The 17,968-nt window shown below is 44.3% G+C and overlaps 1 protein-coding gene across 3 annotated transcripts in view; it reads right to left on the bottom strand.

The window, feature by feature from the left end:
• Sptbn1 (spectrin beta, non-erythrocytic 1) overlaps positions 1-12,145 on the bottom strand; it is a 169,192-nt gene extending 157,047 nt beyond the window's left edge. The window contains exon 1 of one of the 3 annotated variants that reach the window (XM_055628921.1): positions 11,964-12,145. The gene's annotated coding sequence lies outside the window, so the exon portion shown is untranslated. Of the gene's footprint in view, positions 1-11,531; positions 11,602-11,963 lie in introns of those variants that run through there. The other 2 variants (XM_055628919.1, XM_055628920.1) reach the window with 2 other exon arrangements.
• Positions 12,146-17,968: the final 5,823 nt, after the last annotated feature.

Here is a 17,968-nt window from a genome sequence, read left to right as displayed (position 1 = left end):
ACACAAGACCCACCATGGTACCAACAGGCCCACACCCACACAAGACCTACCATGGTACCAATAGGCCCACACCTACACAGGACCCATCCTAAAGTAAACTCCCTAAGGCATTTTGTTTTACTTGGCTTCAAAACACGACTTTCTATTGGAAAGAACTGGAAGAACACGGCTGCAAAATTAATAAAATATTTTTTCTTTTCTTATACACCCCAGGACCACCTGACACAGTGGGCTGGACCTTCCCACATCAATCACCTATCAAGAAAATGCCCCACAGGCTCATATACAGTCAAGAAAATGGGAGCACTTTTTCAACTGAAGTTTTCACTCCTTAAATTACACTAGCTGAGGTCGTTAACAAAAACAAAATAAAATAAATAAATAACCAATTCTAACCAAGACTAACCATCAATGAATACGTAAGTAAAAACAGAAAAGTACCAGACTTTCTTTTTTAACTGCCAGGGCCCCCATTTTCAGTTAAGTCACAAACCAGCCTATTTTATAGTAAGAGAGTAGCGTGGGAGAAGAACACAAGTAAGCTGGGGAGAAAGGCAGCATGACAAACCAGGAGAACCACACATCCCATTATCTGTATGGAGGTAGCTTAGTCCAGAAGAACTCAGGCCGAACCCCAAATGAGTATCAGAATTGCTCTGAGGCCTCACTGCTCAAGAAAGGCTTAGTGCTCACCAATACTTAAAGGAGAGCTGACATGGAAAATAAAAATCAGAACTATCACTTGTCTACATATACTTTTAAAGACCACTGCCGTAAAAACAAACCACTAAAATAAGTTGGAAAGCAATCGTCCCCACGTCTTGGTAATCATTCAGGAGCATAATTCTGCTCCAGTGAAATGGCGTTTCCAGCCGGTTAACCGACAGCTATTTTGAGGCAGGCAGTGCTGCAGCGGTGTCTGTCACACAGCTTGCTCCCGATCTTTTGGCAGTTCTCCAACGCATTCCAACCTCTCCTAACCAGCCTTGCTGGAACCACATTCCACCCATCGCTCAGGACACATCAAGTAATACGCTGCCACATTTCACAGCAAACCTGCCATTTGTTCCCAACGAGTCACTCTGAACGATGTCTTGCTGGAAAAAAAATAAATAAATTCAGGCCATCATCTGTGTGGACGCAGCTTAGTCCAAAATCTACAACTCATGCTGGTCCCCCCAGCAAATATCAGAATATTGCTCAATGTCAGAAGAAACACCAAACAGGGGAAAGAAAGATCAAATCCAAATGACACCCGGACTGCGGAGGCTCAGCCCCCAGGCTGGTGGCCACAGTCTGCACTTTTAAAACACAATATTAACTGGGTGTGTGTTAAAGAATAGTTCTCATTCTTAAGTGTTCCATTACTACCAAGAAAAGAAAAATTGAACGTTACTAACACATCTTGTAAAAGTCAAGTGTCGTTCGCTAATTGTTAATATTTGCAGAAAAAAGTCCTCTTCAAGAACAAACTGGAGTGGTTAGCCACATGTTACATTCCATTCTGTTGAAACATACCTAATGAGCACATTCACGACTTCCTCTGCACAGCTGCCCAACATTCCGGCACTGCGCCCGCTTTACCTTACATTTACAATGAAAAGCAAGCCCGCATGCTTTACAATCAAAAGTAGAAAACAGTTTTAAAAGTAGAAAACAGTGAGGAGCAATTCTGAAGTAGACCCATTCAAGTCACAATTTCATGCCATCAAATCCCCTTTTGCAAAAGGGCAATCCAGCTCTACAATTAATAAGTGCACACACACAAACACTAATAATTCACAAGAAAAACAAACATAAAATCCAACTGATATCCCCAAACAACTTTCCTTTAAGTAAGATGATAAATTGACCTGCTCTCTCAGTATACTTTTCCCCTTCAAGAACCAAGTAAGATTGTTTAGAACTCCACTGAACACTGGTATCCATGCTGTCAGGAACACATACTTCAAAAACAAAGTAAAAGTGAGAAATCAGCTGATTATCAGGGAAACTCAAAATTCCTTTTGCAATGGGTTTTGATTTCAAAACAAGCAAAAAAACCAACTACAAAAACCATACCTTTAAAAATCCCTAAAAATCCTTTTGAAGTTCTCTTCAGAAACAAACCAGGATGGTTAACCACATACTGGTAGATTTCATGTGCTGCGATCTTTCCAAACCAAGTGACACCTAAATGTCTTTGCTCTGGATTAAGGCCTTTTTCTCAGCTCCACCCCAGAGATAAATTAGGAATCTGTGGACAGCTGACAGCACAGAGTTGTCAAGTGCTGTGAGAAGGACCAGGCTCCTCTCAGAGATGCCTCCTAGCTGATATCTCTGGATGCCACTTGCCTCCCAAAATAGTGACAGGTATTCTCACGCACTCAGGCTCCCGCCAAGGCCACATTCCAGCTCCCTGTCCTCCCCCAGCCTGGGCCACTGGGATCCTTTGACAATGCCTGGGCTAGCTGCCACCCCAGGGTCAAGATTCAACATTTGTAGCTGCCTAGAGGTCAGGCTGAGATAGCCACCCAGTTTCAGCAGGACAGAGACATTAGCCATCAAACATTTCTCGTGATACGTTTCTGCACTGGCTAAGAAAAGATTCCCATCAGGTTGGGCATTTCTGAATCCCCAGTCTGTGTAAAGAAGTCCACCAGGTGCTGCCCAGTTTCATCCTCAGTCCAGTTCAGGCTTCCCCACTAAACTGGGAGAGGGGTTGTCACAGCCATCTAAACACTTCCTGCTTAAACCAGGAAGAACACCACCGTCTGCCATTTTTCTGGAGGCACACCAAACAAGACTAACAATAAACTGCTTTCTTTCCTTGGTTCAGCTATTTCGGTTTGTTTGTCAAAAAGAAGCCGGCCATAAGACCAAGGCAACAGAGTCCCCTGACACCTGCCTGATGTCCTAGCGATCACAGAACTGGCTTGTCTATCAAATACGTCTATTGCCTTTTCTGATTAAAACAGAACCTAGACCTAGAGCTATCTTCCCAATTCACATAACTCGAAGACCATAAGAAAACCGAACTCTAGTCTGTACTTTCCACAGCTACACCCAAGCTGAACTCAGTTAAATGTATCACAACAAAATCCAGACTGTCATAACCATGTCCATTCTATTAGCAACAAATTACAGAACAGCCGCTCCATGGCTCTGAAACCTGAGGACCGAAAGTAAAATCAGATGTTGTCCAACCCATTTGGAGATACCTTAAGGGAACTGATCAACTCTGATGGGAATTCCTTTCAAAACAAAACAGAAAGCACACACTACCTAATGAGGACTCCAGTTCTGGGATTTTTCCACTGGAGAGAAATACCTATTAGGAATACATTTTGGATTCTGTTTCTTTACCACTATTCCTTAACTTTTCTTAAAACAACAAACTGTATTCATGTAGACTGTGGCCAGTAACCAGCATTCATGTGTTGTCATGCTCTGCAGAGATGGAAGAGTGATGGACAGCGTGTAATCACAGACTGTCAAGCCTCTGTGACCCGATCACAGCTCAAGCATCAAGCTCAAGATCTGATGCTGGTCCTTATTATGTACTAAGTGAGATAAGGGGGTCAGAGGCATTACACATCACAATGTTAGTGCTAAGGGCCTGTTTCTGGGTTGAGGAATACGTAGTCATCTTCGTTTCCTTCTTTGTGGTCTTCATTTTCTACATTCATCTACTATTTAGGTAATAAAATAATCTTTAAAATATTTTGGCTCATGCCTAAAATCCCAGCACTTGAGAGACTTTGACAGTTGGATTAGCTCAAATTCAAGGCTAACCTGAGCTACATAGTGACTTCTAGGACAGCAAGGGACCCAGCAAGACTCTGTCTCCAAAACAACAAACAAAAACAGAAACAAAAACCCCACACATTCCTATATAAATACAACACACACCCACACACACCCACACACACACACACACCCTAGAGCTCAACCTAGGTGTTTTCCTCAGGAGCCATCCACCTTTTTTTTACTGTATTTTAGAATATTTTATGTACATGAGTGCTTTTTCTGCATGTATGTGTGTGCACCACATGTGTCTGTGTGGTGCCCTCAGAGGCCAGAGGAGGGAGCTGGGTCCTCTGAACTGGAGTTACAGACAGCTGGGAGCTGCCATGTGGGAGCTGGAACGGAACCTGGGTCCTCTGAAAGAGAAGCCAGTGCTCTTAACTGCTGTGCCACCTCTCTCCAGCCCACACTGTACTTTTTGAAACAAGGTCTAACTGGCCTGGAGCTCACCAATTAGGAAAGGACCAAGACTTAATCATGCTCTTGCTTTCTCAACACTGGAATTACAACCTTTTTTATATGGGTTTGGAGGGCTGAACTTAGATCTTCAGGTTGGTGGCAAGCACTTTACCAACGAAGCTACCTACCAGCTCTGTATTTCATATTTCTCTTACAACGACTTATACTAATCGATGCACTTCTGAAAGCATAACATACCTTTTACAAACCAAGGGGGGGGGGGGGGCTCAATACACCATGAGCATTAGCAGACGGTATAAAAAATTCAGGGTCCTTAAAAAGTGGTGAGAGAGGAATGAATGTTTTAATACTACTACTAATCTGCAGATAAGTGTTCAGATACTCCAGGTTAAAAAAAATCTTTCCCTTTAAACAAACAGGACAATGAAGAAACATGCCCTCCCTCAAGGCTGGCAGAGAACATTTCAGAAAAACATGCAGCACCTGAATATGCAGACATGGTCTTTAAATAACACACTAGAAAAGCTGTGTCTTCAAGAGCCACCCAAGAGGGTAGGGAGCCAAGAAGCTTTTTGCTGAACCAAAGGCTATAGCCTTTAGGGACAGACGGCCGCCAGGCTCCCTGGTGGCCCATCCCTACATCTTTCCCACGCTCTACAGACGTGACAAGGCCTAACAAAGTGTGCATTTACATGAGGAATGGGGAGAGCTTTTAAAAATTAATATACTTTAACCTTTCCCTACCGATACTACTTTCCCCTAAATTCCGGTAGAGAAAAAGTTAAACAGGATGAACAGCTTGTTAAAGTCACACATGTTTTCAATAAAAGGTCTTCTATCTTCTGAGTACAGCATATCAAGTACATTCTCTCTGTGTGTATATATGTTATATAATATATAAAGTTTATATATATACACACACGTATATATAAAACTAGAAATGTAGGCATAGACCTAGGATTTAGTAACTAATTTTTATTCAAATTTATGTCATGCAGACCTTTGAGATGGCACAGCAGGTAGATCTGATTTTGGTTCCCAGAGCCCATGACAGGGACGAGAGCCAAGTCTTACAAAGCATCCTCTGATCTCAGCATGTACCACAGCATGCACACACACCGATGCTCGCACACACACACAAAATAAATAAATAAATAAATAAATAAATAAATATATATATATATTTTTTTTTTTTTAAATTTTCAAATGCAATGCTTCTATAAAAGCTTCAAATTCTGGCAAAAGAATGTATGCAGGAATTATTTACCAAATCCAAGTGGTAATATAAAGTAATCTCAGAGTGGCTGCAAACAGAGAACATTAATAGTACAAATGCTTCCTGGGTAAAAAGAACAATTTATGAAGAAATGTAATTATATGTTATTTTCACATACTAGAATCTGAACTGATTAAAGTTTTGTTTCCAGCAAGTGGTCATTACAGTCTGTGTTAATACTTAAATTCCATTGGTAACATAGCCTTCTATAAAACCAGAAGTTAGAGTAAGCAATTAAATACTCTTAATGTAAATATACTTAGGTAGTTTTTTTTGCCACACATTATCAAAGAAATTTGTGGCTCATACAGATTAAGCATTCCCAAGAGGAAAAGCAAGTGAACACCTACTATGTGATCAGTGCTCTGCACCGCTGCTTTGTAATAGCTAAATGAGGAAGTATTGTTATTTGGGTTTTTAGATGAAGAAAATAAACAGGTCAAGGCTAGGTGCAGCTACACCTAGCCATAGCCACACAGCTATCAAACAAGAACGTCAGTGCTCTGTTTGGTCTTTTCTAAGGTAAGGAAATTTTTCTACAGCAACAAAATCATTTTCAAAATCCTGGATTCTAAAGACTCTACCTAGCAGAGTATCAAAGCAGATACTAAGACTCATAACCAAACCTTCAGCAGAGTTCAGGGAATCATATGAAAGAAGGAGGAGTTAGTATGACCTGGAGAGGACAGGAGCTCCACAAGGACCAGATATTATCTGGGCACAGGGGTCTTTTCTGAGACTGTTTCTCCAACCAAGGACCATGTATGGATATAACCTAGAACCCCTGCTTGGATGTAGCCTGTGGTAGCTCAGTAACCAATTGGTTTCCCATGGTAAGGGGAACAGGGACTATTTCTGACATGAACTCAATGGTGGGCTCTTTGACCTCCCCACATCCCAAGGGAGGAGCAGTCCTGCTAGGCCACAGAGAAGGACTTTGCAGCCAGTCCTGAAGATACCTGATAAAACAGGGTCAGATGAATGGGGAGGAGGTCCTCCCCGGGCAGTGGACTTGGAAAGGGGCAGGGAGGAGATGAAAGAGGTAGGGTGGGACTGGGAGGGAATGAGGGAGCGGGATACAGCTGGGATACAGTTAATAAAATATAACTAATAATAAAAATAAAAATAAATCTCTAAATAAAGTAATAGTGAAACAAAAAAAAAACCTGGATTCTGACTTCGTTAAAGTTATACATTCATTAAAAAATTAAAATAAATTAAAAATTAAAAAATCATAAAAACAAGGGAAAAAATTATTAGATTTTTCTTAAAAAACAGGAGTTAGCAGGCAATATCTGTAATGTATCATCTACAAGGAAAGAGGGGGCAAGCGTCCTACAGAAGCCCTATAAATCAACAAGGAAATGTTTTAAAGAAATGTGAGCTAAAGCCTGGACAGGCATTTCCCAGAAGACAAGAGTCCAAATGGTCAACAACAGAAATACTCTATCTCAGCAATCAAAAAAAAAAATTACAAATAAAACAAAATTTTTAACAAATATTAAATGGATGAAGATTTTTTTTAAAGGGAGGTAGTGAATTAGTGATGAGGTGCTAGAGCAAACGCAACAATTCCACGGCATGGACGGCACAGCTGGCCAGTCACTCTGGAGACGCTCAGCGCCCTCTGCTAAGGATGACAACGAGGTTAACAGTCTGAGAGCCTGCACGATTCATTTCCTGGAGAGAGAATGTGTGCATGTTGCTTCATGTATCCCAAGAAACAGGTACCCACGCCACTTCTCCCCGCCCTTCCACAGCAGTAAGAAGCTAGAACGAATTCAAACATCCACTCAGAGCAGCCTGACTAGGCTGTGGTTGTAGAGAACACTACCCAAGCACTGGAAATGGAAGTGACATTTATTAACTTTATGATCAGGTGTTAACTTTAAAATGCAAGTCAGAAGATATATAAAACAAAATTTTGCTTATATAAAGTGAAAAGTATACAAAAATCAAGACTTTTTAAAAAGATTTATTTATTTATTATCTATACAGTGTCCTGCTTGCATGCGTGCCTTCAGGCCAGAAGAGGGCACCAGACCTTACCATAGGTGATTATGAGCCATCATGTGGTTGCTAAGAATTGAACTCAGGACATCTAGAAGAGCAGCCAGTGCTCTACCTCTGAGCCATCTGTCCAGCCCAAAGACGAAGATTTTTAAAAGAAAGCCAATCCTCAGACAAGAACACGACAAGAACCAGACTGAGGGTGTTCCCAGAGGCAGAGGCGCTCACACACAGCGGTAAGGCTCATTCTGACCCAGACTCATTGGCTTCTGATTCTTAATTACGTACCTGAAAAATACTATTTTGTACCCCTGACTCAATAATCTGTACTCATTTGAGGAAAACAGCTCTACAAGAAGAATGGAGCTAGGCCAGGGCTAGGTGTAGAGGTTGTAAAGGGTCTGAGCTCTTCAGGCTTCAGCAACACTGTCAAAGCCCTCTTCCGCTGGTGCAGATTTTTAAACTTTAGAGGTATTTTAGGAAGGAATGCAAAACACCGATTAATCTAGATAACCGGTAATAAACAGTGCTCTCCAGAGTTCCCCATCTAGTGACCACACACCACACACCACACACCACACACACACACACACACACACACACTTCAGCATAAAATGGAAGAATAAAGGAAGCGCTAAAATCCTGAACACTTACTACTCCTTGTGTCTGTGTGATGGGAGGAGCATGTCCTAATGCACACGTGGAGGCAGAGGACAACATTGTGGGTCTCTTCTTCCACCACTACACGGGTGTGGGGGATACAGCTCAGGCTGTCAGGTTTGTACCTCCACCCACAGGAAGCTTTTGGTACTGTGAAAAGGCAGGGCAGAGGTCCTTAACTGATCATCCAAACGCTCCACGTATTTTACTAAAATGCAGACACTGACTGGGATGCTCCGGGGAGGACTCAGGAGGACGAATTCATGACAAGCTGCTGAGGGGTGCTAACGATGTGGTCCGTGAGTGTCTGGTATCAAAATAAATGCCTTTCCAACGATGATATTTTATTCTTTTAAGATTTATTTTAAATGTTTTGTGTGTGTCCATAAAGTCATATTTTCTGAAACTCGAGTTACAGGCAGTTGTGAAAACAAACTCAGACTGTCTCTGTTGGAGCAGTATACACTCTTAGCCACTGGGCCATGACTCCAGCCCCTGAAGATGCTGTTTTAAAATAGAAATTATGTGTCTATCCAACTGGAATAAGCTTTACTCTTTAGTTACAAAAAAAAAAAAAAATGCAGAGGCTTTACAGACCTTTTCAGACCCTATACAACCTCTGGGTTTATTCCTATATTATATAAGCTTGAATATGACATAACTACTACCAAAAAAATCAAAGTAATACATTTGGTCTTTCTGAAGAAAAAATGCTTAGATAAAATGTGCAGTCTGAAGCTTACAGGTGGAATCCTCAGAGCTCGAGCAGCCTTTTTAGCTGAGACCCTGACTGTTTCCTTATGGAAGGCTGGTTTGCATTCCCAGTGACCTGCAGGAGAATGCAGGGCTACGTAAGGAAATCATAGAACGTTAGAAAAGGCCCCTTAAAAGAAAGTTGTTGGTATGGGGGTGAGATTGGGAGGAGAGGAGGGAAGGGGCTGGGATAGGGATCTATAGTGATTAAATAAATAAACAAATAAAAGAAAAAACAGCTGTTGTCAGGGCTCAACATAATTAAAGGAGCATCACTGCTGAGCATAAAATCTAATAAGTTAACTAAAACATTAACAACAACTTGGACTGTAAGATTATCACTAAAAATATGCTCTTTAGTCAGCGTGGTAAGAGGATAACTTAGGCCCTTGAGTTTGAGATCAGTGGATCCTGTCTCCAAAAAAATAAATACACATAAGTTAAAAATAGGATCGTAGGTTGAAAAGCTTAAAATTGTTTTACCTCTCATGTTCAGCTAATTTGTTTTGTAGTAAAATTCTTCCATCTCAAAACAGGACCTCCACCACGTGGAAAGCCACACTTTCAGACATCAAGACAAATACTCCAATTCTGTAAAGTAACTGCTGTCAGGCCTCTGCTCAGGTGGTCCCAGGCCCACACCAGGGAAGGATGACCCAGGGACAGAGCTTTTCCCGCCCCAGGACTCTTCATTACTGCAGACGACAGTCACAAAGCGCTTAACCCAAGACAGTGAGAACAGCTAACCCTCCTGCGACATCAACACGGGGTATTTTTTTCTACTGTCTGCACAATCCATGCACGTGATACTCAGGAAAGAAAACTTTATGCAGCACAGTTGTAGAGAGCCAGCACAGCCCTGCAGCTCCAATCCTCAAACCTCACCTCTCAACAGCCCTCGAGGATTAGAGGCTCCAAGTAAAGGACACACGCCACATACCACACACACACTCACCACAGACACACCACACACTCCACACACACACACTCACCACAGACACGCCACACACCACACACACACCAGACACACACCACACACACTCACCACATACACCAGACACACCACACACACACACCACAGAGACACCACTTTAAAGACTGTTCTACTCTGTAGTAACAGATCCACCAGAGATTTTTTTTTTTTTTTTAAAGACAAAGGCAGGCTCCCCCCTGGCTCTAGAGAACTGACCTTCCCTGTCAGTTTCTATGCTGAAGTCTGCCTTTTGAATTTACACTTCAGGAGAGCGTGGGTTTCATATAAATCCCACTTGCCACCTCATACCTCATAAATGACGTACAAAATTGGCAGCTTAAAGGGGCATTTCTTGTATAGCAGCAGAGTCTTAAATGTCCCCTTCCACAGCTATAAAAGTATATACACACAATACATATAAACAGCCACTGCAGCCAGTGGTTAACGCGCATAACCCCGTTAGTCACGCCTGCACGACTGACAACTACCTGAGCCCACAAGTCTGATTCTGAAGGCAAACGATTCACTAGCAGTCATGACATTCACAAAAATATATATATATTAATAGAGAATTCAAATAAAGAGTTGCGCTTGCTTATAGAAAAAAGCAGATTAAAAACAGGTTAAAGGAATCACATAAAATCTTCTTTCAAAACAACCAACTGAATACTATATTTTCATAAATGTTTTTAGGAGCCTGTAACTAGAAATGAAAAAAGTCGTTTCGCTTCAAAGATGGTTTCCTACAAGAAAAACCCATTTTCTCCGAAACGACCAAAGACAGACAGATCATGGCTGTGGCAGTCTAATTAATAAGCACCAACTTTTCACAAATGACGGAATCTGCGCCCGACTGGGTTGTGGCTCTGGTTTAGGAGAGGTGCACAGAAAAGCTGCGACTCCAACCGACTGCACCACAGCGAGGGCACAGCGCTGGGCCGTCCTTGCGCGGCCCCTCCCTCCCGAGCTCGCCTTTCCTTAGCATCAGGCTCCCGCCCGCACCCGCAGGCCAGCTGTTTTGGTCTGCATCCGTGCTGCAGGGCGCGCCTTGGTCCCCACAGCCAACAGGCGGGGCAGGAGGGGTCGCCCCGAAGCGAAGGCTGCCCCCTCTCACGCCTAGATGACAGAAGACCTGCACCCCCCCCCCGACCCCACGTCTGGACAGCGGCAAGACAACGGAGAAGCAGCTCCCGGCGTCCTCAAAGGGCTGCCCTGGGCCTGGGTGGGGCCGGGCGGGGGCCCGCAGGCGCCGGGTGGCTGTGCCAAGGCCCGCCGGAGAGAAGCCCGGAGGCTGCGATACTGCTGCATTGTGCTGCATCACGGCGAGTGCACTGCGAGCCATCCATCTTGCCAAAAACGCACATCCCCGCCCCGAGAAGCTCGCACCGAATCCATTTTCTCTTCTGGTAAAGCACTCCCACACATAACCTCCCCACGCTATCTGCCCTGGCTTGGCTGGAAAAAAAAAACAAAACATAACGGGCAATGCTTCCCATACCCCCCCCCCCCCCCCATTCGATGGCAGCACCTGGCACCTCTCCTGTCACCAAAACAAAGGGAAGGCTCCCTCGGAGCAGCCTCCGTGAGCCGGTCACCAGAGGCTTCCAGCCCACCATCCCAGGCAGGGCCGAGAATCCCCGCACCCGCACGAACCTGTTGAAGACCGGGCGGCAGGAGGCAAGGGCGGGCGCGGCACCCAAGGGCGGCTCCCGCGGGCGGCTCTCCCGGCCCTGCGCGGGCGCGGGACCGGGCAAGGCGGGGGCGGCGGGGCTCGCCGAGCTGCAGCAGCCCGGACCACGCCTGGCCGCAGCCGCACACCGCGACACACGGAGCCTGGGAAAGGCCCGGGGAGACCCCACGCACGCACCCTCGGCACCCACGCCGGTGACAGGGCCACGGCGCCCCGCGGCAGGCGTCCCCACTGCGGATCCCGCCGCGCCCCGAGGGCCGGCTCCCCGCCCCCACGGCCTCCGGGGCGCAGGGCAGCGGCGGCCGCGTCACGCGCCCCGGCCCGCGCCCCTCCTCCGCTCGCCCGCAGGCAGCCCCGGGTGAGTTGGCATCCTCCTGCCTCAGCCCACGACCTACCTCCGGGGGATGGGGTGGGGGCGCCTGGGTCCCGTCCTCCTCCCGCTCCTCGGCGGCCGGGCGGGTGGGCCGAGGAGGCGACTCCGCGGGGCTGGCGGCGGCTGGGGCCGGGGCTCACAGGACGGGACCGGTGGGCGCTGCTGCGCGGAGCTGCGCGCTCGCTCCTGGAGGAGAGGCGGCCGGGGGAGGGACTAGATGAAGCCGCAGCCCGGGCGGCGACAGCTGCACTGATTCCGGGGGCTGGGCGGGCGCGGGGCGGGGAGGAGGGAGGAGAGAGCGCGCGGGGCGGGGGCGCGGGCGGGGAGAGGGGCGCGCGCGCGCGCGGCCGGGCTCGGCGGCGGGGGCGCGCGCACCCCTCCCGCACCTCCCGGGCTTCCAGCAGCTCCTCCCTGTCGCGCGCCCTCCGCCCCGCCCCGCCCGCGACCCTGCGGCCCGGCCGCAGCCCACCCAGCGCGGGACGGCGCGGGCGCGCTCGCTCTCCCGAGCTCCGGCTCTCCCTCGGCCCTGGGCCGCGCTCCCGGAGACGGGGGTCTGGCCTGGGCCCGCCGGGTACGGTTGCAGCCGCCACCGCGGGAGCAAAAGGACAATGGGGGGTTTTGTCCTTGCATCCGGCGAGGGCCAATTACACGTTTAATTTGAGGCTAATTCGATTATCGCCATGAAAAAAAGACAGGCTAATTTTCTCGGTGACTAGTGCGGCCTCTTCTCGCCCGTGGTGTTCGCCTTTAGAACGCAACGGAGGAGTTGCACTAGGAGGTTTGGGTGCGTCATTTGCTTTTGCCTGGTTTGAGCTCAGTGATGATGTCCAGCATGGAGACGGATGACGGTGACCTCTACGAGGGAAGCTTTGGGCGCTGGGGTCAGTCATGCGTACTTCTTCCAGCGGTTGATGCATTCCTCCTTGGTGAATGCGTTTTCACCACCCCACCGCCCGAGGCTGTCTAGCAATAGCCCACAAGTGGTTTATCCAACCTCACGGCGAAGCACAGGCTCAACTTTAACCAGAGGCCCGGTGCTCTGCCCTAGACCTTTGGAAGTGAGGTCTCCCGGCTACCGTGGAGGACCCTTGAGATGACGCGCTGGTCATTTTCTTGAGTTTATGTTAATTGCCTTTCAAAATCCATCCGCTAGCCACCCTGTCACCTTCCAGGCTATGCAGAAATCCTGGAGCTGCCCTCACGGTAGGAAGAAGACGGTGAATCATCATGACTACGACTAGAAATGCTCTTTGGAGAACAGGGTCTGGAGAAATTGGCTTTCTCCTACCTCCGTAAAATGCCCAGCACAGCACTGTGGGCTTTTCAAGGGAAGATGGTCCTCGGCTTTAAAAAGCCCTAAAGAGCTGCTCACCCACTTAAAAAGCAACCAGGGCTGATGGATGCATATTTTAGTATTAAAATAAAACAAAAATCAATTGTCACAGCACACTGAATTCGTTTTAGGGTTTTACTATCAGTTTGCTTTTGATATAACCCAAAAAGTTGAGGAAGGCAAATAATTTAACATTTTCATCAGAAGGCTGATAACGTAGCCAGAAGGTCAATTCCTTCAAGGGTAGGGTTCCTTGTTCCTTCGAATTATTTGTTCACTTAAGAGGTACTTGAAAGTATTGAACTGAAAGTATCAAACGGAATCCACAAGGAAACTGCTACCCTTATTGGGTAATGAAGGAAATCCACCAGAAATGAAAATTGTTCACTTTTCACGGGTGTTTTGGGTCTCTGGCATCACCCACCCCCCAACACACACTGTTAATAGATCACCAGTGTAAACCATGTAAATAAGGGGAAATGCCTCTCTTTAAATTCTTCTAAAGCTATTGTGAAATGGTAACACCTAAATGCTTCCCTCAAGTTACAGATAACAGGTACTTAAGAACATCTTCCTGTGATGGCTGACTCTTCTCCTCTTCCCGATTCCACTCCCACTGAAGTCTAATTTTTTTCTTCAGTAAGAAGCCCCCCTCCAGTAATTAGTCCAAAACATGTGGAAAGCATGGATTCTGAGTTACACAAGCACTTGCCTCACCACTTCAAACTCCCATCTTGTGATGGAAAATAAAAGTCAACAGGAGAGACCAGTTCTAAACCTCGAGATACCATTTAAAAGGCAAAGATTTAGAAAAAAAAAATTAAACTTCAGTTAGTGATGGTGGCGACTCAGAATTATCCTCAAACATCTCACAAGCAGTTTTATAGAAGTTTATCTTTACCTTAGAATGAAGGTTGATTGAAAGAAACCTAGAATTTATCATTCTCATGTCTGTAACATACTACTTGCCATTTAAAAACAAAAAACTCCGTAATTATATTCAGCTTTGTCTTCCAGAAAAACAATGTAAGGTTTATTTCAGGTTTTTAAGACAGGATTTCACTTTATTGCTGGTCTCAGACCAGCCTCTTGAGTACTGGGCTTACAGGCATACACCACAATGCCCACAGATATATTTTATTATGAAAGTTTTACTGAGAAGTTGGTAATTTAGCTCAGTAAGGAGGTTTAGTGGGAATCACAAAAGTTTTGCAGCTAGAAATTGTCGCTTTAGCTTTCCATGTAAAATATGGAGGGAAATGCTGTTAACATGTATTACCAACTGTAGAATATGCTATGAAGCTATGCCCAAATACCCAAATATTAACATAACACACAGGTCCCTAAGTCAACCGAGCTTAAGGTATTACTTTATGAAGTCAGCGCTGACTTAAAGGGGCTCTCTGGGGAAGCTGTCTTCCATGTACCAGCTCAGCATTCCAGGGCCCTCTAATGTTAGAGTACCTCCATGTCAATGAGGGCTTCCACTGCATCGTGAGGGAAGCCTGTGATGGAGGGTTAGGTACCAGCAACTGACAAACGACACCTGAGCTCTTTCTCCCCATTTCATGCCCAAGTGCGTCATGTGACTACACCTGAAACCAGATCTGTGTAAACAAGAAGATTGTCTACTACAACCTATTTGATTTAGAAAAGAACGATACTCTAATCATCCCTTCGTTATATTTACACAGGTAGACTCAATCTTTTGTTATACTGACCATAGCCTTAAACTCAAGTTTCTGTTAAATATCTCTGGCTTTATTTGAATTGAATATGACTAATGATACATAAAGATAGCAACTAGTAAGGTTTTACCAATAGTCTAACATACAAAACTTAGAACTTTTCTTCTTCCTTCCTTCCTTCCTTCATTCCTTCCTTCCTTCCTTTCCTTTCCTTTGTTTTGCTTTTCCAGACAGGGTTTCTCTGTGTAGGCTGTCTTGGAACTCATGCTATAGACCAGGATGGCTTTGAACTCATAGAGATCATTTTCCCTCTGCAACCAGAGTGCTGTGATTGAAGGTATGCACCACCACTGCCTGGCAAAAAATAAAAAATAAAATAAAATAAACCCTCTGAACCCTTAAAGTAACAATATCCCAACTCAAAATGGGCCAAGGACCCGCTATATCTTTCAGCAATGATACATAAGTGTTCAACAAGCTTCTGAAAATATGCTCAACTTCATCAGCTTTTAGGGAAATGAAAATTAAAAACAAAATAGAAATCACCTCATACCCATTAAGATACCTATAACTAAAACAAAAAAGACAATAACAAATATTAATGAGAAATTGAGTGCTTTATTAATTGCTGGAGAAATAAAAAAAAAAAAATCATGCAGCCACTGTGAAAAAGTCTAGTAGTCTCTCAAAAAGTTAAATGCACCCTTGCTGCATGACAGCAATCCCAAAGGAATTAAAAGCTGGTATTTAAGGAGCTGCTTGTACCTAATACTGTCAGTAAGTGCTCTTATTCCTGATAGCCAAAAGTTAGACACAAACCAAATATTCACCAGGGAATGAATAAACAAGATATACCCATATACTGTGTGTGGAGTACTGTTTAGCCATGGTAAATGGAGTACTGATGATATATGTGATGAGGTGAACGGGCCTTGAAAACATTAAGAATCAGATAAAAAGTTCACGTTATACTATGTGATTTATATGAAATATTCAGGATAGGTAATTCCATGGAGATAGAAGGCAGATAAGTAGTTGCAGGTAGCAGAAGAGGCAGGGGGAAGATGGGGAAATACTGCAAAATGGATGTGGCATTGGCTTTATTTTGGAGTGACAAATATATATTTGAACTAAATAAAGATGGCGACTTCATGGCCTGCGTATTGTATGAAATACTCCTGAATGGCCACTTTCACCCAGGTGTAGTGTGCATATCTGTTACCCCAGTACACAAAAGGCTGAGGCAGAATGACTGCAAGAGCTTCCACTACACCGTGGTGTTCCAAGCCCACAAACAAACGTTAAAAATAAAAATAAAAAAATCTTCTGTTTTGTGCATGTCATTTAAATTTTTAAATTTATTTCAAATGTAAAATCACTTAAACTGCTTAGTTTGTATTGTTGTCCAATAAGTCCCTAGCTGCCAGAAAGGCTTCTTCAGGCTTTTCAGGTTCGCCTGAACGGTCTTTCGGAGAAAGGATTTATCCCAGTTTATCTCCCAGGTATGTGCTGACCTAGTCCACCTGCGTATTTTCAGAGAGTTTGATTCTAATTACTGAAATATAGAAATACAATCGTTAATCTGAATTTCTGTTAGAAAGAAACTAACAACGATTTCCTGGAATCCTTTTAAGCAAGTAGCAGCTAAGAGTGAAAAAGGAAAAGGCTCCAGGTACCAGGACTCTAAGCTCTGAAGAAGCACTTGTTACATGGCTAGAGTAACAGGAACCTGACTTTTAGCTTCACTTAGGTTTAATGAATTAAAATTAAAATTTACCACTTACAGATTGTTTTCCTCACAGAAGTCCTGGGTTTGATCCCAGAACAACAAATTTAAAAAGAGAAAAAGTTACTTTTAAAAATTTTGCTTTTTGCTTTGTTACTGGTAAACTTTTCACATTGAATCTATTTAACAGTGAATTCTATGAATTCTAAATTAGAGTTCAAAGATGTCTTAGTTAAAAAGAACTAAAATCTCTCTTGGTGTTTGTTGTTGTTCTTGTTGTTTTGCTTTGTTTTTTGAGACAGGGTTTCTCTGTGTAACAGTTCTGGCTGTCCTGGATCCTCACATGGTAAACCAAGCTGGCCTCGAACTTACAGAAAGCTGCTTGCCTCTGGGCAAGTGCTGGGATTAAAGGTGTGCATCACACACTCTGGCCCCATCTATTTTTAATTACGATTTCTTCTCTGTGTGTAGGAGTCCATTTTGTGAAATCTGGAAAACATTTGGGTCATCATTCTTGGCATCGAGCACACTCACCAGCTGAACCATCTCACCAGTGCTCAATTCTTTTTTTTTCTTTAATAATTTATTATTAAAAATAATAAAGAAATTATTATTATTATTATGTGAATTGGTGTTTATCCACATGTCTGTGTAATACAGTGTGGGGTGGAACTGGAACTGGAGATATAGACAGTTGTAAACTTCCATGTGGGTGCTGGGAATTGAACCTGGGTCCTCTGGAAGAACAGCAAGTATTCTTAATCACTGAGCCATTTTCCCCAGCCCCTCAATTCTTAAAATTTAAACATGTTGAACTGATACCACTGATACAAAAAGTATAAGATCTATTTTTAAAAATTAATTTTACCTTTTTATGTTTACAAATGCAAGCTTTTTTAAATTGTAAATTACGTGTGTGGATTGCATTTACCTTTCTCTTGGACAGTGCTGTTGTAGATATTGTCAAGTGAGATCTTTAGTAATTGAATCTTCCGGCTCAGGAAAACTGAAAAAAAGCAACTAAAATTTAGAATATGCTATAAAATAATAACTCCGATTAGAGGTCAGATGTCTAGGCTCTCCTACTTTTCCATCGGCCTCACAGGCTGGGGGCAGTGGGGTGGACATGATGCTTTTCTTTGAGCAGATGCACAGTTTTACTCTTTGGAAGTCTGCATAAAACCTTGGCAAGGACAGCACCCCACTGCTTCCAACAGAGACCGTCAGAGGCAGCCTGTGGGAGTGGTTCTCAAGCTTCCTAACACTGTGACCATTTAATA

Source organism: Psammomys obesus, unplaced genomic scaffold, assembly GCF_907164565.1.
Source record: "Psammomys obesus unplaced genomic scaffold, mPsaObe1.curated_primary_1811, whole genome shotgun sequence".
Classification (NCBI taxonomy): domain Eukaryota; kingdom Metazoa; phylum Chordata; class Mammalia; order Rodentia; family Muridae; genus Psammomys; species Psammomys obesus.
This window is presented reverse-complemented; position numbering and strand designations above follow the sequence as displayed.